We start from the raw sequence: 22,185 nt of genomic DNA on the forward strand, positions 1-22,185 counted from the left end.
CCGGAGAGGCGAGGAGCCGCCCTGGAAACGCCACCATTGCTGTTTGCCCCGCCCTCGTGGCTTCCTGAGACCCCGCCCTACTCAATTTACATCCCCATCCAGGCTGTGCCAGAGGCACAAGAGGAAACGCCTCTGCTTTTACAAACTCTCGAATCCACTGAGCTGGTTCGAGCTGGATCATGAGCCACCAGACCCAACAGGGAGAGGCGGCACAGCCTTGCAGCGGTCAGAAAGGGAGGGAGGTTCTATCGTGCGGCTGCTCGCTGGCACTGGGGGACACAAAGCCCCGGTGTCCCGGAGAGGCAAGGAGCCGCAGAGACACCGCCATTGCTATTTGCTCTGCCCTGGCGACTCCCTGAGACCCACCCCTAATCAATTTACATCCCCATCCAAGCTGTGCCAGGTGCACAAAAAGACCCACCTGCGCTATTGCAGCCTAACCCAACAAATTGCAGACTTAACTCCTCACACCCATGGGAGACGGGCTCAAGAAGCAGACCCAGAAAAACCAGGATGACGGTGCAAGGAAGAGACCTGTGTGTGCTGCCTCCCACAACAACATCGAGGCTACCAACTGTGGGACAAACAGCTATCATACGGAACCACGGGAAAGCTGGCCCAGTGGAGGCTCTACAACTGGAAGGAAAGAAGAGCATTGAGACTGAGTAGGATGTGCAGAGACTCCAAGTACAGAGCCCAATCCAACAAACTGCAGATTTCAACTCCTCGCATAGAAAGAAGAGCAATGAGACTGAGTAGGATGTGCAGAGGCACCTAGTACATAGCCCAACCCAGCAGGCTGCAGATTTTGGCTCCATGCATCCGGAGGGACACACTCAGAGGGCGGAGACAGGTTCAGGGCAGGCCGGGGCCAGGCCCGGCTGGGCCGGCGATGTGGAACCGCTGTACCAGCAGGCGCACAAGCATGTCCACCGGTTCCAGTCTCGCGGGGGACGCTGGGGGACGGCAGACAGGCAGTCTGTGCACTTGGTGGAGGGCGAAGTCCAAGCAGGTGTGCTGGATGTTCAGCCACCAGGAACGCCTGGAGATTTTGTCTAGTGGGGAGCCACCCGGCAGGGGACAGAGTGCCAAACTTCATGTTTCCCCGGTGAGGTTGAGACGGCCCTGGGGAAGTCGGAACGGCCCCGGTGAGGTTGAGACGGCCCAGGTGAGGCTGAAATGACCCTGGTGATGTATGGCACCGGCAGGGTCTAGACGGCCCCAGTGAGGTCAGGATGGCCCCGGTGAGGTAGGAATGGCCCCAGTGAGGTCAGGACGGCCCCGGTGAGGTCATGATGGCCCTGGTGAGGGCAAAACGGCCCTGGTGAGGCTTGGATGGCTCCAGTGAGGTTGGGACAGATAATGGGGACCAGTATAGACTGATGAACAAGGGTAGATGCAGAGGCAGAGCAGCATTGAACATACTGTCAAACTACAATGGGAAGCCTGGGGAGGGTTTGGGGGGGGCGGTTAAAAGATCAACCGAAGGACTTATATGCATGCATATAAGAATAACCAATGGACACAAGACACTAGGGGGTAGGGGCTGGAGGAATGTCAAGGGGGGGGGAAGGAGACATATGTAATACTCTTTGTAATACTTCAAGCAATAAAAATTATTAAGAAAAAGAAGAAAGAAAGAAAGAAAGAAAGAAAGAAAGAAAGAAAGAAAGAAAGAAAGAAAGAAAGAAAGAAAGAAAGAAAGAAAAAGAAAAATGGCGATATGAAAAAGATGCAGCTAACTGCTGCCTCCCTCATGCCACCTACAGCTCTTCCAGGCAGGAATGGAACCCCAAGCTTTTCAGGGCAAGGGATGGTGCCCAACCAACTGAGGCTCACTGGCAGGGAAGAATATTGCTGTATTACTTATTAATTATTGTATTTATTTCCATACCAACAACTCTACACCTACTCTTGCCACATCCTGTATATTCTTACTGCCCTTTTATAATCTCACTTGCTGGCTTTCTTAGCTCTCCATGCAGTCATGCATTTTCCTCCCTTTATAATAGAATAGTTCATAATTTTCATAATTTTTCATTTTATTTTATTGATTTTTTTACAGAGAGGAAGGGATAGGGATAGAGAGTTAGAAACATCGATGAGAGAGAAACATCGATCAGCTGCTTCCTGTACACCCCTTACTGGGGATGTGTCTGCAACCAAGGTACATGCCCTTGACAGGAATTGGACCTGGGATCCTTTAATCCACAGGCTGACGCTCTACCCACTGAACCAAACTGGTTAGGGCAATTTTCATAATTTTATAAGCAGTAGAAGGTGTGTAGTCTTTAACAAACACCGGTTTCCTCCATGCTACACAGTTTGTGATTCAACAATAATCATGTGGATAGTTAAAAGTTTTTTTTTTATTGCTGAGAAGTACTGTGTTCTATTGATACCACTTTATCTATTGGTCTGTCTATGGTTTTGGTTATTTCCAGGTTTGTGGTATTATAAACAAATCCGCTGAGAATATTTCCTTTAGTTCTCTATATAAATGTTTGTTTTACTTCTCAAACTGTTTTCATGTGGGTGAATGTTTTACATTTAAGATATGCGGAACTGACCCAGCAGAGTCATTCTCTTTGCCTTCCCAGTAACCCACAGTATATAAAAATTCTAGTTTTTCTGCTACCTGCCAGCACATGCAGTGGTTAACCTTTTCAAATAGTAGCCCCTGGAAATGAATAGAGTGTTAACTCACTTTCCTTTTAATTCCATTTAGCTAAGAAATTTTTATAGTGAGTGTTTTCTCATGGGTTTATTTACACTGTCTATATCTCTTTTGTGAAAATATTAGCTTGAAATCTTTTCTAATTGTTGAAATAAATTTATTATTTTCAGGTAAAGGGGTCCTGTGTAGCATCTAACATGTATGTTTGAATTTCACTCATTCCTCAATGATTCCATGAATTCTTTGCCATATGCAATCAGAGGTTTTTAATATTGGAAGCAAAGTTGTTTTCCACACATTAATTAATTAATTAATTCATTTATTTATTTTGTAAAGAGCAGGGTTTTATTCACTTCAACAGGGAAGCAAAAACTACAGCAGAGACATAATTGGTGTATGCACTGGCGATATTCATGGTGACCCTAACAGATATTACACTAGTGCAGTAACAGAGATTTGAGCCCAGAATTTACATCCAGATGGGGCCACTACTGGGTCCCTTTCAGCACCTTCCCAGGGTGCACACATTCTAAGCCACATAGTTATGTCTTCCTCATTAATGACACCATTTCTGCAGCATTTACACCAGCTGCCTCCTATACTGGGTATGAGGTCCTGGGCTGCTGGAGCTCATGCCCAGAGCTGCTTCAGCAGGAGAATCCTGAGCAGATCATCACTCATCGGCATTCTCTGGTCCCCCAGAGAGATGTGGGGAGCTGTCTCTAGCAGGGGTGAGACAGGGGCCTCCAGACTCTTATTGCCCATGGAGTGACCCGTGGTTCAGAGGTTGCTCCGTGAGTGCATGTGGATGTTGCCAGCCTGGCTGCGGGGCTCCCTGAGATCCCAGATGAGTGAGGCTGCGCTGTCAGTGAGCAGAGGGAAGAGCAGGACAAAGACAAGCCACTGAGTGCCTTCTGGCGGCAGGGACATCACTGTGGCCTAGCTGCACCACAGAGCTGCAAGCTTCCACAGTGGCTCCCTATTTATTTATCTTAAAATCTGTTTTTATTGCTTTTAGAGAGAGGAAGGAAGATTGATAAAGAGATAGAAACATCAAAGAGCAGAGGAACATGACCCATTGGCTGCCTCCAGCACAACACACACTGCAGATCGAGCTCACAACCCAGGCATGTGCCCTGACTGGGTTTCAAACCAACGACCACTTGGTTCCTGGTTTGATGTTCAACAGTTGAGCCACACTGGCTGGGCATGTCTTCCATAAATTTAATCCTAAAGGCCATTAAGTCCCACTTGTAAGATACACTTTTAAGTTAATCTGCATTGCTAACATTCTTCTCCATTCTTTTCTAAGTTTAAGCATTCAATAATACAATAAGTGAAGTTAAGGTATTTGTCAATTTCCCTGGTGTAAATACTCATCATTGTCAGCTTCAAAGTGCCAACTTTATGACACTGAATATGGGCATGATAAGCTACTACAGTAGTACATCATGATGCTTTATTTCCAGCACACTGATAGAGTAGAAACAAATATACTCAAGAACATTCATTATAAACTAGTAAAAACAATTGGGAAGGGGCAAGTTTTAAACCTTATTTAAAATTTTGTTTTAAGTATAATTGATTTTAAAATGTACATTCAAAAGTATATTTTATTGATATCGGGGAGAAAGAGAGAGATAGAAACATAAATGATGAGAGAAAATCACTAAAAGGCTGCTCCCTGTACCTCCCTTCTCCCTGGGAATTGAGCCTGCAACCCATGTATGTGCTTGACCATGAATAGAACCATGATCTCCTGGTTCATAGGTCGGTGCTCAACCACTGAGATCCACCAGCTGGGCTATAGTATTTAAAAACATTTTTTAAATATATGTATTTTTCATTGTTGATAGTATTACAGATGTCTCCCTTTTCCCCCTATATATATATACTCTTTGGTGGATCTATTTCAAGCCTCTTCTTCCCCCTCCCCTCTGAGATCTGTCAGTTTGGACCACTTGAGCACACCTCCAGTCCCATGTCCTTCAGCACCAGATGTGGTGCCTCCACCAATACACACCAAAGTCATTGACTGGGATTAGCCCTCCTCTGGGGTTGGAAAAACTACATTATCCAGAAAGCACTGCGCCCGAGTCTGACACTATGGCCCGCGGGCTGGATCCGCCCGGTTTGAAATGAATAAAACTAAAAAAAAAAAAAAGACCGTACCCTTTTATGTAATGATGTTTACTTTGAATTTATAGTAGTTCCCACAAACACTCCATCCATGCTTTTGTTCCGGCCCTCCGGTCCAGTTTAAGAACCCATTGTGGCCCTCTAGTTAAAAAGTTTGCCCACCCCTGGGTTAGGAGCATTTTGGTGCCTGCACATCCGGTTAGGGCGGGACTTCCTGCGTACTCCTCTGCCGGTCATTTTGAAGGTTCCTGCGGGTTCACTGACTCACAAGCTTCAGTGCTCTGGTAGGAAGTAGGAGGAGGTGTTGGAGGCAGCGTCCCCGCTGGGCAGGGTGTCTTTGAGGCTTGTTGATCCTCAACCCGTGGGACTGGGGTCTCCTTGCCTCCCCGACTCCTCTCCGCTGACAGAGTCCACTCAGCCTCACCCCATCGAACCCTCCAGCCTCGGGTGCCCTCGCCACTCAGGTCCCGAAGCCCAGGTCGCAGCGTCCAGAACAGTGAGTTCGACAGGCTGCGGGTGTGGCGGGGACTGAGCCAGGAGGTGGAGACACCCAGGCCTGGTTTGTGTCTAAAGACGACAAAGAGGATGAGAGGCAGGTTCTGGTGAGTTTTACTTTCATGCTTAGGGCTACGGGGCTGTGGGTGGTTGTGAACAAAAGAGGGACATTGAGCCCCGAGGAATGCAGGCATCACTCGGCCCCAGGGACTGGGGTAGGGCCCTCAACAGCTTTTAGTTCCCACAGGTTCCTGCAGATGCAGAGCCACTGAGGGGACTGGGCTGTGGGGCTTATGTCAGGGCCTCACACTATCGTGGCTTCTGGGGTCCTGGGACTGTCCAGCCCCTCTTCTCCGGGGACCTTGGACCTGAGGACCTTGAAGAGACACCAAGCCCAGAACTGTAAGTCCAGGTCAAGGGTCATAACAGTGGCACCTGATTTTGGCAACCAGTGGAATTGTGTGTGACAGGTCCTTCCATGCATGGGTTCCAGAATGTGCAAAGGCTTGGAGTGAAGACTAAGCTGATTCAGGGACGAGCAGGTGTCCATTTTTTAAAAATAGGAACTGGAAACAGTGGGACAGGAATCAAGTGCAGAGGAGCTTTGTGACCACTTGGGTTTCTGTTCTGCTGGTGATGGGGTCATTGGGGTAATTGGTCAGTAGAGCAGGTGATCTGACCCAGGTCTCATTAGACTCCCTGTGGCTGCAGCATGATGTACAATATGGGTGTGAGGGCGGTGGCAGGAAGCCCAGGACGGAAGCTACTCTGATAGTGTTGGTGAGTGTGATGGTACCTGGCGCACAGTGGTGGTTATGGATGTGGAAAAAGCAGTTGCATTATGGATTAATGATTTAGGTGTAGCAACTTGGATTTTCTTATTTTCAGCATTGGAGAGAGAGGTAAGAATCAGCGATTAGCTCTCACTCGCTGCCGACATCCGCCTTGCCGCCCGCACGCCCAGCCGCTGCCCGGCAGAAATGCTTCGCTTTCACGCAGTCCTGCGCCAGATGAGGCCTGTGTCCAGGGCACTGGCTCCTCATCTCACTCGGGCTTATGCCAAAGATTTAAAATTCGGTGCAGAGGCTGGAGCCTTAATGCTTCAAGGTGTCGAACTTTTAGCTGATGCTGTAGCCGTTACTATGGGTCCAAAGGGAAGAACAGTGATTATTGAACAGAGCTGGGGAAGTCCCAAAGTAACAAAAGATGGTGTGACCCTTGCAAAGTCCATTGACTTAAAAGATAAATATAAAAATATTGGTGCTAAACTTGTTCAGGATGTTGCCAATAATATAAATGAAGAGGCTGGGGATGGCACCACCACAGCTACTGTGCTGGCATGCTCCATTTCCAAGGAAGGCTTTGAGAAGATCAGCAAAGGTGCCAATCCAGTGGAAATCAGGAGAGGTGTGATGTTAGCTGTTGTTGCTGTAATTTCTGAACTTAAGAAGCAATCTAAACCTGTGACAACCCCTGAAAAAATAGCTCAGGTTGCTACAATTTCTGCAAATGGAGACAAAGAAATTGGCAACATAATTTCTGATGCAATGAAAAAGGTTGGAAGGAAAGGCGTCATCACTGTAAAGGATGGGAAAACACTGAATGATGAATTAGAAATTACTGAAGGCATGAAGTTTGATCAAGGTTATATTTCTCCATACTTTATTAATACAGCAAAAGGTCTGAAATGTGAATTCCAAGATGCATACGTTCTGTTGAGTGAAAAGATAATTTCTAGTGTTCAGTCCATCGTACCTGCTCTTGAAATTGCCAATGCTCACCACAAGCTCCCGGTCATAATTGCTGAAGATGTTGATGGAGACGCTCTCAGTACACTGGTTTTGAATAGGCTAAAAGATGGTCTTCAGGTTGTAGCAGTGAAAGCTACAGGTTTTGGGGACAATAGGAAGAACCAGCTTAAAGACATGGCTATTGCTACTGTTGGTGCTGTGTTGGGAGAAGAAGGATTGACTCTCAACCTAGAAGACATTCAGCCTCATGACTTAGGAGAAGTTGGAGAGTTCATTGTGACCAAAGATGACGCCATGCTCTTGAAGGGAAAAGGTGACAAGGCTCCAATTGAAAAACGTATTCAAGAAATCATCGAGGGAGAAACCAAGATGTCGGCATAGGTAAACACTGGAGAATGCTGCCTTGCACAACCACTTCAAAAATACAACTAAAAGACGGAACGGACATCATCCAGAACCACAGGAAGGCTGGCTGAGTGGAAATTCTACAACTAGAAGGAAAGAGAAAAGTATACTGAGACTCAGAGGAGGTGCAGTGCGGAAGTAAAATACAGAGGTACAGAGGCGCATGCGGAGAGGGTTGGCGGCTGAGGATAGGGTTGTCTTTTTCAATCGGGAGGGAGTCTCAAGCTCTGAGCTCCAGTTCCGGTAGAGTCTCTGGGGACCCAGACTAATACAGGAGAAACTGGACTGTCTGGCATCAGTTGGAACTCGAGGGCAGCTTTCTCTTGGGGGTGCTTGCAGCGATTGCTGGGACACTGAGATGCAGGGCCTCTGAGGGCAGGACTGAGAGCAGCCATAACTGCTTGCTCCACCCTGTTGATCCCCTGGGACCCCGCCCTGCCCAAGCCATGGAGGCTTTTGCATATGAAAGGCCTGGCCCTTTGCAATCTGATAATTACCTAAGGAACTGCAGCTGGCCCAAGGCCACAGGGCAACTTGCATTGCAACACAGCTGGCTCCTGCTGGATAGCCTCAGGCAGAGGCTAGATTAGCACCTCCTTAGAGACCCAGGAGCCAGTGTGCCCGGTGGTCAGAGTGGGACCATCCAGATTGCAGCTCCTCGGATTCATAAAAAACACACTCAGGGGGCAGACTCAGTGAGCACCAAAGCCCCACTGAAGCAAGTCCTGCCCCGGAGGGGTGTCTCCAGCACAGAAGTTCTCCCACTGCAGACACAGCTGATTCTCACAGCCAATTGGCCTGGAGGTCAATCCCTCCCAGTGTTACCTACAACAACTAAGGCTTAATTACAACAAGACTGTGCACAAAGACCACCAAGGGGTTCACCAAGAGTGTCTACCTCAGGTAATTGGGGAGGCTGAGCCACTGGGCCCTATAGGACACCTAGTATAGAAAGCCACTCTATCGACACAGCAAAGCATGAAAAAATGTGGAGACAAAGAAACAGGACACAAATGACAGAAATGGAGGAAAGCAAACTACTGGATATAGAGTTCAAAACCACACTTTTAAGGTTTTTCAAGAATTTTCTAGAAACTGCCGATAAACTTAATGAGACCCTCAAGAAATCTAATGAGACCCTCGAGGTTGTGATAAAGGACCAACTAGAAATTAAGCATACACTGACTGAAATAAAGAATATTATACAGACTCCCAACAGCAGACTAGAGGATCGCAAGAATCAAGTCAACGATTTGAAATAGGAAGAAGCAAAAAACACCCAACCAGAAAAGCAAAATGAAAAAAGAATCCAAAAATATGAAGATAGTGTAAGGAGCCTCTGGGACAGCTTCAAGCATACCAACATCCAAATTATAGGGGTGCCAGAAGAAGAGAGAGAGCAAGATATTGAAAACCTATTTGAAGAAATAATGACAGAAAACTTCCCCTACCTGGTGAAAGAAATAGACTTACAAGTACAGGAAGCACAGAGAACCCAAAACAAAAGGAATCCAAAAGAGGACCACACCAACACACATCATAATTAAAATGCCAAGAGCAAAAGACAAAGAGAGAATCTTAAAAGCAGCAAGAGAAAGAAACTCAGTTACCTACAAGGGAGTACTCATACGACTGTCAGCTGATTTCTCAACAGAAACTTTGCAGGCCAAAAGGGAGTGGCAAGAAATATTCAAAGTGTTGAATGCCAAGAACCTACAACCAAGATTACTTTATCCAGCAAAGCTATCATTCAGAATTGAAGGTCAGATAAAGAGCTTCACAGATAAGAGAAAGCTAAAGGAGTAGTTCATCACCACCAAACCAGTATTATATGAAATGCTGAAAGGTATCCTTTAAGAAGAGGAAGAAGAAGAAAAAGGTAAAGATACAAACTATGAACAACAAATACACATCAAGTAAATCTAAAAATCACGTGAATAAATAATCTGATGGACAGAATAAACTGGTGATTATAATAGAATCAGGGGTATAGAAAGGGAGTGGACTGACTATTCTTGAGGTAGAAAGGGGTGTGGAGGATGCAGGAAGAGACTGAACAAAAATCTTGCACCTATGGATGAGGACAGTGGGGGGAGGGGCGGGGAAACGGGTGGAGGGGAGTTATGGGGGGAAAAAGAGGAACAACTGTAATAATCTGAACAATAAAGATTTAATTTTTTAAAAAAAGAAATCACCGAGCAGTTAGATACCACAACTAGTGAATATGAAAAGGAAAAACTAAATTAACACCTGGGCAAACTCTCAGATGGGGTAGCTGTGCTGAAGGTTGGTGGGACAAGTGATATCGAAGTGAATGAAAAGAAAGACAGAGCCACAGATGGCCTCAGTGCTACCCGAACTGCTGTGGAGGAAGGCATTGTTCTGGGAGGGGGCTGTGCCCTGCTTCGGTGCATTCCAGCCTTGGACTCATTAACTCCAACTAATGAAAATAAAAGAATTGGTATAGAAATTATTAAGAAAGCACTAAAAATTCCTGTAATGACCATTGCTAAGAATGCCGGTGTTGAGGGATTGTTGATAGTTTGGAAAATTATGCAAAGTTCCTCAGAAATTGGTTATGATGCCATGCTTGGAGATTTTGTGAATATGGTGGAAAAAGGAATCATTGATCCAATTAAGGTTGTAAGAATTGCTTTACTGGATGCAGGTGGTGTGGCTCTCTGTTAACAACAGCTGAAGTTGTGGTCACAGAAATTCCCAAAGAGGAGAAGGACCCCAGGATGGGTGGGATGGGTGGCATGGGAGGAGGGATAGGAGGCGGCATGTTCTAGCCCTGGAAGAGCGCTTTACCATCATTACTGAGGACTGAGAGGAAGCTCAGGGCATCTCCTCACCTATAACTTCAGAGAAGGCAGTTGAAGGAAGTGACTGAAGAAAAGGCTGGCTGATGTTCAAGAAAATCACTCTAACCACCAGTTACTGGTTTCAGTTAACAACATACAATGGTTTACTTCTGTCATTGTCCATGCCTAGAGATAATTTATTTTGTATTTTTGAATAAAAATACATTTGTACATTCCTGATTTTAAAAAAAGAAAGAATCGTAGAATCAGCGATGATGTAAAGGTTTGGATTTAGCACCTGAAGGTATGAAAGCACCATTAACTGAGATGGAGAAAGTCATAGTGGGAAAAGTAATGTTCATGAGAAGTATAAAATCTTTTATTTTTTCCTATTAGGATATGAGATATGGTATCAGAGAACTTGTATCAGAGACCAGTTCATGACCATCTGGAACTCAGCATGATTTCTTGTGACCCTTTGTGTGGCCTGATGTGTTGCATCCAGTTTGGTTGATTTGCTTATGGGCATGAGTGGGCATCTGTGAGACTCACTGGGCATGGAGTAAGGGGCCTTAGGCAGTGGGACTTGAGTACTGAAGGCTGTGAGTGGAGAAGGGACATCAAGTATAGCATCAGTAGAAGTGGGCTCTGGATAACTGAGATCTGATGTGGTTCTCAATAGGTGAGGTTGAAGGAAAAAGCAATTTGGGAGGGAGGCCTTGATAGCAGAACTGAAGGCTGTGCCTTGGCTGTGGAGCAAGGAGAGTCAGGTTAGTACATTCTGCTGTTTGAACTTGCCATGCAGTCTCTGGAACACACATGCTGACTAATGACTAAGACCAAGGAGATGTCTATGGGAGCTAGGGCTATGGGAGTGCAGATGTGGGAGAAGGAGTAATGTGCTGTTGGAGAGGGAATGTGTGCCATAAACCAATTCCAGCACGTCATAATTTCAAGAGTTTCATCAAAAGGTTGATGAAACTTGGGGACTCAACAGGGTTGAGTCACACATGTAGTCACCTGCATCTGGGAATGGCTAAAGGCATTTCCCCAAACCTGAATAGGAAACTGATTGTGGCTGCCAAACATCTAAAAGGCATCTCAATCTACTTGTTATTGCCTCCTACTGGCCAAACACCTGTACAGCTGTAGGCTATTCCCCAAACTGACCATGCTTCTGTACCCTTTGAAGTGTATTATCTCCACCTTCCTTAGGACAAATTGTAGTAATAAAAGCAAGGGTCCTAGACAAGGAGGGAGTCTTCAGTTCCTTTAGCTGAAGGTCCTCTGACCCCCAATGCCTTTCAAAATTATATCTCGTCTCCGGACTCTTTATTAGTCTCTGGATTCCTATATCATCTATGCACAGCGCCTTTTCCAGATTCCTGAACCCTTCTTGATGCTGGGACAAGAACCCCGGCAAGTGTGAATTCATAGCCACAGATCCCTGATATTGACATAGAGGGATTGAAGTTTGAGTCTATTTCTGGTGATAACTGGATGATAAAATATGTAGAATTTTAGGGTAATTCCTGAAACAACGGGTATTGTGGTGCTACATACCAATTCCAGTATTTAGGTGTCATATAGGTGCACACCTGCCTGTTGTTGTTTGGCTAATGCAGTGATCAATAGGAATCGGATAAGATACACCAATGTCACCTGGGCTTGAAAATCTCTACTGGCTTGGGGAAGGGTGAAGGGTAAGAGAGAAATACATTACAGAGGAGGAGAGTTAGAATGTTGAAAGGAAGGTGATTAGGAACATCCCCTCCTCTTCACTGTGTATATGTGTTGTCTTTGAAGTTGTGACTCTGGGAATGAACGTGTATGAGAGAAGTGGGATACAAAGAATTATGTGGAACAGGTAGTGCAAAGTGTTGGCTTCAGCACCTTAGGATTGGAATCGAAAAGGTGACAAGTGATGCCATGTTTTTGGAGTCTTGGAGGGAGACTTTGTTGGACAACAAGGATATTGCCCCAAAAGACCAGTGTCAAATCACTCACATCTCTCTTCATGGCCAACATTTATCTTCCCTATGTTGCTGACACCCATTGCTTTGATCCTAAATGTGAGGCCCTGAGGTCAGGTATAATCAATCTGGGCATTTGCTTTATTGCTGTGGGAAGACACATTATCAGTAAGAATATAAGGAGAAAGTGACTCTGGTGGATGCAAGGCCTGCTGTTTTCTGTGATGTGGTTGTAGAGGGAGCAGATGGATATGGAGAGTGGGGTGTGTGATGAAAGAAAACCTAGGAGAGAAGCTGATCTTGGACTGAACTGTCTCCATTATGACAGGATATGGACTTTGAGGACGTGGCCATTGCCTTCTTTCAGGAGGAGTGAGGGCTCCTTGATGAGGCTCAGAGACTTTGTGATGTGATGCTGGAAGTGTTTGCACTTGTCTCATCTGTAGGTAAGATGTTCACATTGTACCTGTTTTGTGCGGTGATGCCTTTTCTTTATTCTCAAAATATAGCTTTCTCTCTCCCACAGCCAGACCATGGGTTTTGCTAATTTCCATCACTGTCTTGTCAAATGTGCTGTGGCTGCTGGTGCTGAGCTGTGTGGAGAGCTCTGACCAATGGACCTAGGAACTTCCCTGACACCCATTTCCTCAAAAAGTGCCAAAAGTGTATGGAAAGTGGGAGTCTTACAGGCAGCTTAATGGGTTCCATCTTCCTCTTCCTCTTCCTGGGAGGGTGACAATATGGACATTTATTCCCTTCTTCCCCCTTCCTATAGGGAAAGGTTCTTTATGACAGCCTGTGCCAGGTTATGTTTTTCACTTACATGAGCCATGGGCTATTCTTTTAAGATCCTTCTCCAGTTGTTGTTTGTAATACACTGGAGCCTTGACTTACAAATGTCCCGACTAACGAGTTTTTCGAGATACAAGCCATCTCTCGGCCGATTTTTTGCTTTGAGTTGTGAGCTAAAATTCGGGTTACGAGCCAGCTTCAGATACCCCACCGCTAGTTGGTGCAGCAAACGTCACAGTGAACGCCACAACATCAGCTCAGCATCCCGTGTCTCACTCGTTCACTTTAATGATTTGACATACGAGTAATTTGAGTTATGAGCTCTGTCATGGAACGAATTAAACTCGTAAGTTAAGGCCCCACTGTATTACCTTAACTGAGTACTGTTGCGGGCCAAATTGCCCTGGGCCAGAGCTGGCTGCTCTCCTGCATTGTCTTTCATTAATACTTGGAATAGTTGGGGTTTAATGCATTGGTAGAGTAGAAGATCAGGGAGAAACCTGGTTCCCTACAGGGTGAACATGCAAGATGGTCTCAGAGGAGGTCTGGCCATGCTGAGTTACAAGTTGGGGGAAGGTATCACATAATGGTGGTGGTCAGATGGTACCAGGAACCAGCTAATTTAATTTCCAAAAGTGTTTAGGGGCAAGGCCATGGCTACACCCCATTTCTACCTTCTCTTTTCCATACTTGACACTTTGCTGACTTGCATTTCATCTATGACTTCCTGGCTTATGGCTACTATCACCTTTTTCACTCTTTTGCATTACCTGTCCCTCTGCCTTGCTCCCTGTGTAGTATTCTCCTACATGTACTTACACATGTGTTATGAGGTACACATGATTAAGTAGTCTTTGAACCCCTGATACTGGTTTATTGAATTTTACTTGGAAGAAGACATAACTAACATTTTGCACAGCTTGCCCCTCTCATCAGCAGAACAGCCTTGCTGAGCACTGTTAGCAGAGGACTGAGCTGGAGATGCATCTTCTCTTCCATGTGGACATTGTCATGTGTGTGTCATGTTTCTGGTGAAGTCTTCCCTGTTTTGTGACCTTCAAAGGCCCAGACCTTTACATCAGCTGCTTATTAATCCTTCCTGCACATCTCTTATTTTCAGACAAATGCATAGAACCCATATATTATGTGCAAAACACTTTGCCAGTGGAACTTCCCCTGTCACCACAGTCAACATTCAGATTCTGCTCATTTCTCTCTTTTCAGGTTGCTAGCATAAAACAGATGATGAGGAGGTCTGTTCTGAGCAGAGTGTATGTGTACAAGGAGAGTCACCAGTTAGGGCTTCTGAGACAGCTCCAGCACCCCAGAGGACCCATCTGTGTAAGCGCTGTGTCTCTGTTTTAAAAGATATTTTGCACCTGAGTGAGTCACAAGCAGCAGACTTTGAGCAGAAAGCCTTCTTCACTGACACATGTGTGAGAGATTTCTGTTTAAATGCAAACCCTCACCAGCAACAGAGGGATTCCCGTAGAGAGACGCTCTGGAAAGAAGGCATGGACAGGGCCTCGTTTGTGACCAGGTTCAGCTTCTACTTACTTTGGGTGCCTTCAACTGATAGGGAGGTTGGAATAGTCTTCCCAGGCACCTCAGGGCTTCTTCAGCACCAGGCCCCTCTCAACACTGAGGAGCCACACAGTGGAAGTGAGATTTCACAGGACTATGTTGGTGGAAAAAGTCTTCCCCAGACTTGCAACTGTGAGAAATTTTTCAGCCACAACCAGTTGTTCATCATCATGGTGCCTGCTCTGGAGAAGTGAAATATGAGTGTGACAAATGTGGGAAAGTGTTTAAACGAATCTTTCACCTCATTCAACATGGAAAAATTCACACTAGAGAAAAGCCCTATGAATGTACTGATTGTGGAAAGTACTTCAGGCAAAACTCCATCTCACTGAACACCACCGTGTTCACACTGGAGAAAAGCCATATGAGTGTGCTGATTGTGGCAAGTTCTTCAGGAGAAACAGTGACCTCTCTAAACACAAGAGAATTCACACTGTCAAAAAACCTTTTGAATGTAGTGATTGTGGGAAGTTCTTTAGATGAAAGGTTAACCTCATTCAACACCATAGAGTTCATATGGCAGAAAAGCTGTATGAGTGTAGTGATTGTGGAAAGTCCTTTAGGCAAAGACGTTCGCTCATGGACCACCACAGAAGTCACACTGGAGAAAGGCCTCATGAGTGTAGTAAATGTGAGAAATGTTTTAGCAGAAAACCTAGCCTTGTTAGACATCTGAGAGTTCACATTGGAGCAAAGCCTTAAATGTGCAGGGGAAGTTTTATCTTTCTCTACAACACTGCAGGAGACTTAAATCCATTTGCCTGAATATAAACCCCTTTTATCTGAACATACACTGTACAGAATTCCTCATAAGTTTGAGGTACATGTGAGGCTTGAAGGAGCTGCATTGTACTTGCTAACTTGCCGAGGACTCCTACCTCATTGGTGTCACTGTGAGTATTTGTGGCTGAAGTGACCTCCTCTACCACCTGGCTCTCCTGAACAGTGTGCATCAGTCACCACCCCTGCGAGCTCAGGGAAAAGGAATTCTATGTTCTCCCTTGTGCTTGAGAAATTTATGAAGAATTCAAGGTCTTGGTTGGATCTTCATTCTTTTCTCTCTGACGTGAGAATTGACCTGACCCAGGTTTCGTCCAGAGCCCCCATCCTCAATAAAGAAGTGCTACCATTTTCAGGGACATTGTGGGTCTCACATTATACCATGATGAATTGTTTCACATTCCAATTCACTAACCTGCAATCCTCTTGCTGTCTTCTGTTCTTTTTATGCTCTCTTTTTGTAAAGGTGCTTTTAATGCCTGGGATGATTGAAAGGAAAGTAGTGATCTGTCAGCATGGAGAGGTAAGCATGTGGTGGGATGCCAAACTTTCTGTTTTTTTTGGACGGCACTGCCTGATGGCAGAAAAGCACTCTTTGTCCAATATTGACTAATTTTGTGTTGCCGACCAAGGCCTTGAGAGAAAGTGTGCATGACTTTGTAGTTCTAATTTGCTGTCTGGTTCCTCTATTATTGTTGATGTCATGGTTACCCAGAAAAGGAGGCCTTTGTATTGCTTCTGTGAACAATATAAATTGTATGCTCTGTACACTGTATATATTACATAATTCACAGCAGTGTGTAGGGCACTTCTCCACATTTTGTAAAGCAGTCATGTGCCACCATGTGCAAAATTTTATAGCCTGGTGTCATTTGTTGTAAGATACTGAGGTTTATATTGAACCACAATTAGTACAGAAACACTGTGTTAATAATGAGTGGGAAAGACTGGAGTAAATTAGATGAAAAGCACCTCTTTAGAATATTATCCACAAATGGTCAGTGGGCTATGGCTTGTGTGATCTTTGTGTACAGACATTCTCAGGACCTCCATCACTGTCTCCTGTGGCTGAAATAATTGGCAGAAAAAATAGTGTCATAGTTTCTTGGATTTCACTTGCCCATTTAGGGTCTTCACCTCAAGGCTTGCTCAGCAGGCAAGACCTCAAAGCGAGAGGCAGGATAAGCCTGTAATCAGGCCCAGGATGTGTCTTTTGTGACCAGTCAGCATTCCTGTTGATTCCGATGGCAATAGTCTTCACTGCTTGACAGTATTTGCTTCTACTGAGTCATGGCTTGTCCTCCCAGAAAATTAGGAAAGAGATAGTAGAGCCCATATAGGGTTTCCATTTTAACTTCCTAACAAGACATTAAAATCTAGGTCTGTATTTGAAAGTACTTTTTAAAGCTTTATTTCAGTATCTTTATAACGGAAATGGAACAAAATGTACTATTCTCATGTGTACTATTTGGTGAGCTTGGATGTATGGGTCAAGCTGTAAAACCATCACGTGTAATACAACTTATCTGTCACCCATATACACATTTGGACAAAATAGGCTTATAGCTATGAGTATGCAAAATTCAGAGTTTATTCTCTTTTCTTAAATACATATTTTATATATCTTAGAAATATTTTATTGACTTTTTAGAAAGAGAGGGAGGGAGAGAGGGGGAGAGAAATGGTGTTATGAGAAAGAAACTGAAGTGCTGCCTCCTGCACGACACCTACAGGGCATCCAGGCAGGCATGTGTCCTGACCTGGAATGAAACTAATGACCTATCAGGGAAAGGGATGGTGCCCAACCCACTGAGATTCACTGGCCAGAGAAGAGTTTCCTCAGGTTTATTATTTATTTATTATTGTACTAATTTCCATACCAGCAGCTCTAAACCTACTTTTCCTACACCCTGTATTTCCCTCCTGCCCTTGTATAATCTTTCTTTCTACCTTTCCCTGCCCTTAAAGCAGTCATTGATTTTCCTGCCTTTACAATATTAGTTCATATTTTCATAATCTTATCTGCACTATATGGTGTATATTCTTTAACAAATACTGGTTTCCTTCACACTGCACAGTTCTTTTGAGATTCAACACTAAATTTATTTTTCTGTGTATGGATTTTGTTATTTGCAGGCTAATGGTATTATAAATAAATCTAATGTGTATGTATGCATTCAGTTCTTTATATCAGCGTATGTTTTACTTACCAAACTGTTGCAGTGTTTGTGAATGTTTTACATTATAAGATATGTGAAACTGTGATCTAAAATAGTCATTCCCTTTGTCTTCCCACCTACACACAGTAATGAAAATTCTAGTTTTTTTTCCACAACCCTACCAGCACATCTGATGTTTAATCTTTTTAAATTGTAGGCCTGGAAATGAGTACAGTCTTAACTTGCTTTGTTTTAATTCCATTGCCTTAAGAAGTTTTGAGGGTGAACATTTTTTTTCCATGCATTTATTTACACTGTCTTTAGCTCCTCTGTTGAAATGTCTGGTCAGAATCTTTTGCCAATTTTTAAAATGACTTAATCATTTTAACCAATAGGAGGTTAGTGCAGCATCTAAGACACATGTTTTCATTTCACACATTCTTCAGTGACTCAATTGACTTCTTTGCAATGTGAAACTATACATTTTCAATGCAGGAAGCAAAACTGTTTTTCACAAATTTAATCTTAAATGCAATTTAATTCCCACTTGTATGATATACTTATAAGTTAATCTGCATTGCTCACATTCTGCCCTATTATTTCTAAATCTAAGCATTGAAATAGTACATTAAATGAAGTCAAGGTTTGTAGTATCTGTCCATTTCCCTGATGGAAATACTCTCATCATCGTCAGTTTCAAATTGCCAAAGTAATGGCATGATAAGATACTTAAGTAGCAAATCATTATATTTTATTTCCAACATACTGATACAGTAGGACCAAACATGCTCAAGAACATTCATAATAAAATAGGAAAATAATTGAGAAGTAGCAAGTCTGAAACATTTTTTAAACTTTGATTTAACTATAATTGATTTAACTATATATTTTTATAGTTTTCAGAGAGGAAGGGAGAGAAGAGACAGAAACATCAATGATTAGAGAGAACCACTGATTAGCTTCCTCCTGAACCCCCTCAATTGGTAATCAAGGGCACAACCCAGGCAAGTTCCCTCACCAGGAATAGAACTGTGACCTGTTGGGTCATAATTTGGCACTCAACCACTCAGTCACAACAACTGGCTACATTCTTTTGAGAAAAAAAGTATATCTATTTCTGTTGTTGATAGTATTACACATGTCTCCCATTTTCCCCGCTGTGTATGTATTCTTTTTTTTAAAAAATATATTTTTTATTGATTTTTTACAGAGAGGAAGGGAGACGGGTAGAGTTAGAAACATTGATCAGCTGCCTGCTGCACACCTCCCACTGGGGATGTGCCCGTAACCAAGGTACATGCCCTTGACTGGAATCGAACCCGGGACCCTTCAGTCTGCAGGCCAACACTCTATCCACTGAGCCAAATGGGTCAGGGCAGTGTATGTATTCTTTGGTGGGTCTCTTCCAACTCTCCCCACTCTCCTTCCCTGGGAGACCTGTCAGTCTGGTTCCTATCTTGGCCTTCCTCAGTGCTACTGGTGCTAACACAAAACCTTTATTCACCAAGGTCATTCACTGGGATGCTAGCCCTCCCTTTGGGGGATTGAGAAAACTATATTACCCAGAAAGCAATGTGCTCACATAGGTGGAGGAAAAGTGCATTTTGGTGTCTGCACATCTGGTTAGGCCAGGACTTCCGGCATCCTCCTCCTGGTGGACATTTTGACTTCTGTTCAGGCACCAGTCGCGTGTTGGAGTAGGACGAGGTGCGGGAGGCAGAGTCCCTGTTGTGCAGGGTGTGTCTGAGGCTGGTTGAGTCACAACTGGCAGGATTTGGGCGTCCGTGCCTCCCCGACTCCTCTCCGCTGACAGTTCACTCAGCCTCACCCCATTGAACCCTCCAGTCTCTGGTGCTGGTGCCTCTCAGGTCCTGCAGCCCAGGTCGCAGCGCCCAGAACAGTGAGTCCTTGTGGGGGACACAGGGCGTGAGGGGGGAGGAGGGCGACGGGCTGCGGGGCCGCCGGGTGAGGCCGTGGGGGTGCTGAGCCGGGAGGATTGGGAAACCCAGGCCTGGTTTGTGTCTATAGGCGACAAAGAGGATGAGAAGCAGGTTCCCGGGAGGAGTTTTACTTTCATTCTCAGCGCGACGGGGCTGTGGATGGTTGTGAACAGCAGATGGACATTGAACTCTGAGGGATGCAGGCATCACCCGGCCCTGGTGCTGGGCCAGGGCCCTGAGCAGCCTGAGCCCCTGGGTTCCTATCGGTGGGTGCCCGGCCCTCAGCAGCCCTTTAGTTCCCACAGGTTCCTGCAGGTGCAGAGCCGCTTAGGGGACTGGACTCACACTCTTGTGGCCTCTGAGGTCGTGGGGTCCGTGGGGCTGTCCAGCCCCTTTTCCTGCCCTGGGACCTGGGGACACTCAGCCCAGAATGCTAAGGCCATGGCTAGGGCTTTATGACATGGGCCCTGGTTTTGGCAACAAGTAGAACGAGATGTGGGACCGGAATGAGACACAGGCACCAGAATGTGCAAAGGCTCCGAGTGAAGACTGAGCTGGTTCAGGAATGGGCTGGTATCCTTTTAAAAATATATACTTTTATTGATTTTAGACATAGAAAGGGAGTGGGAGAGAGAGAGAGAAACACCCATGAGCAAGAAACAATGATCGATTCGTTGCAGGCTTGTGAGCTGACCAGGACCAGTGCTTGCGACCTTGCAGTGCATCATGGGTCGGTGCTCAAGGAAATGAGACACATCAGCCAAGGCTGTAGATGATGTCAGTATAGGGAATCATGGACCCTAGCTGGTTTGGCTCAGTGGCTAGAGCTCCGCCTGTGGACTGAAAGATCCCAGGTTTGATTCTAGTCAAGGGCATATGCCCGGGTAGTGGACTCGATCCCCAGTAAGAGGCATGCAGGAGGCAGCCAATTAATGATTCTCATTGCTGTTTCTATCTCCCTCTCCCTTTCTGAAATCAATAAAAATTTATTAGAAAACTAGAGGCCTGGTGCACAAAAATTTGTGCACTCGCGGGGGGATGGTTCCCTCAGCCCGGCCTGTGCCCCTCGCAGTCTGGGACCCCTTGGGGGATGACCACTTGCTGGCGTAGGCCTGCTCCCCGGGTGATTGGGTCTAAGATGGCAATCAGACATCCCTCTGGCAGCCCAGCAGCCCTCGGGGGATGTCCACTTGCCAGTGGGGAGCAGACCTAAGCTGCAGTCGGACATCCTTAGTGCTGCTGAGGAGGCAGGAGAGGCTCCCACCACCACCACTGTACTGGCAGCCATCAGCCTGGCTTGTGGCTGAGCAGAGCTCCCCCATGTGTGAGTGCACTGACCACCAGAGGGCAGCTCCTGCATTGAGCATCTGCCCCCTGGTGGTCAGTGTGTGTCATAATGACCAGTCATTCCTAGTCTTTCTGCTGTTAGGGTCAGTTTGCATATTACCCTTTTACTATGTAGGATAGAGGCCTGGTGCATGGGTAGGGGCTGGCTAGTTTGCCTTGAAGGGTGTCCTGGATCAGGGTAGGGGTCCCTACTGGGGTGCCTTGCCAGTCTAGATGAGGGGCTGATGGCTGTTTTCAGGCTGGCCACACCCCCTTTAGGGTGGGGGTCCCCACTGGAGTGCCTGGTCAGTCTGGGTGAGGGGCTGAGGGCTGTTCTCAGGCTGGCGGGCGACTGAAGCTCCCAGCCTCTCCTTTTTTTCTTTCTTTTTTTTTTTTTTAATTCTGGGATTTATTTACCTTCTATAATTGAAACATTGTTGCTTCCTGAGCTCACAGCCGAGCCGCAGCAGGCGGGGAACCTTGGCTTCCTCCATCACTGGAGCAAGCCTCCTGCTCGCTTCAGCTGCGTGGCTGCCGGCCGCCATCTTTGTTGGCAGTTAATTTGCATATCGCCCTGATTAGCCCATGGGAAGCGTAACAAAGGTACGGTTAATTACCCTTTTTGTCTTTTATTAGATAGGATATATAGGGGCTCTAGCTGGTTTGGCTCAGTGGATAGAGCGTCGACCTGTGGACTGAAGGGTCCCAGGTTCGATTCTGGTGAAGGGCACATGTCCCGGTTGTGGGCTCGATTCCCATTAGGGGGCGTGCAAGAAGCAGCCAATAAATGATTCTCATCATAGATGTTTCTATCTCTCTCCCTTCCTCTCTGAAATCAATAAAAATAAAAAAAATATATAGGGAATCATGATCAGGATGATAATGGTAGTAGTAGCTCAGATGGGACAGTGTGGGCCTAAGGACTGGCTTTCCTACTGGGGCCCCTGTTTGTGGGAGGTGGGTGTCACAGCACAGCATAGGGACAGAGTTGTCATGTAGAGTGTTGGGGAGAGAGAATGGTTTCCCAGTGGCCAAGGTCTTTAAAAGATGAGTGGACGTGAGATGAATTAGAGTCTGAATAGTAATTCCAACAAGAGGAGATGAGGGTTGGTACATATTCTCTAAACACTCACTAGGGTTTTGCTGTGACCCTTGGTATGACCTGGGGGGTTGCAGTCAATCTTGTGGATTTGCTTAGAGGCTTGAGTGGTCACCTGTTAGACTCACTGGGCTTGGTGCAGAGGGCCATCAGGACTGGGACTTGAGTGACAGGTAAGTGGAGAGATGTTGGCTGTGACTGCTGAAGGGACATCAAATCTAGCACCAGTGGAGGTAGGCTCTGGATATATGAGATCTGATT

General features: G+C 45.6%; 2 protein-coding genes and 1 pseudogene across 5 annotated transcripts in view; 2 read left to right on the plus strand and 1 right to left on the minus strand.

Moving 5' to 3' along the window:
• Window positions 1-22,185, plus strand: part of LOC132222878 (zinc finger protein 551-like) — a 199,871-nt gene that overhangs the window by 154,486 nt on the left and 23,200 nt on the right. Inside the window, exon 1 of one of the 4 annotated variants that reach the window (XM_059678221.1) lies at window positions 4,990-5,312. The exons of the other annotated variants lie outside the window; for them this stretch is intronic. The gene's annotated coding sequence lies outside the window, so the exon portion shown is untranslated. Of the gene's footprint in view, window positions 1-4,989; window positions 5,313-22,185 lie in introns of those variants that run through there. 4 annotated transcript variants of the gene reach the window in all.
• LOC132222888 (zinc finger protein 551-like) overlaps window positions 1-22,185 on the minus strand; it is a 187,698-nt gene that overhangs the window by 62,700 nt on the left and 102,813 nt on the right. The gene's annotated exons all lie outside the window — the stretch shown is intronic.
• Window positions 6,251-10,526, plus strand: LOC132222910 (60 kDa heat shock protein, mitochondrial-like; annotated as a pseudogene).

This window comes from Myotis daubentonii, chromosome 21 (assembly GCF_963259705.1).
Source record: "Myotis daubentonii chromosome 21, mMyoDau2.1, whole genome shotgun sequence".
Taxonomy (NCBI): domain Eukaryota; kingdom Metazoa; phylum Chordata; class Mammalia; order Chiroptera; family Vespertilionidae; genus Myotis; species Myotis daubentonii.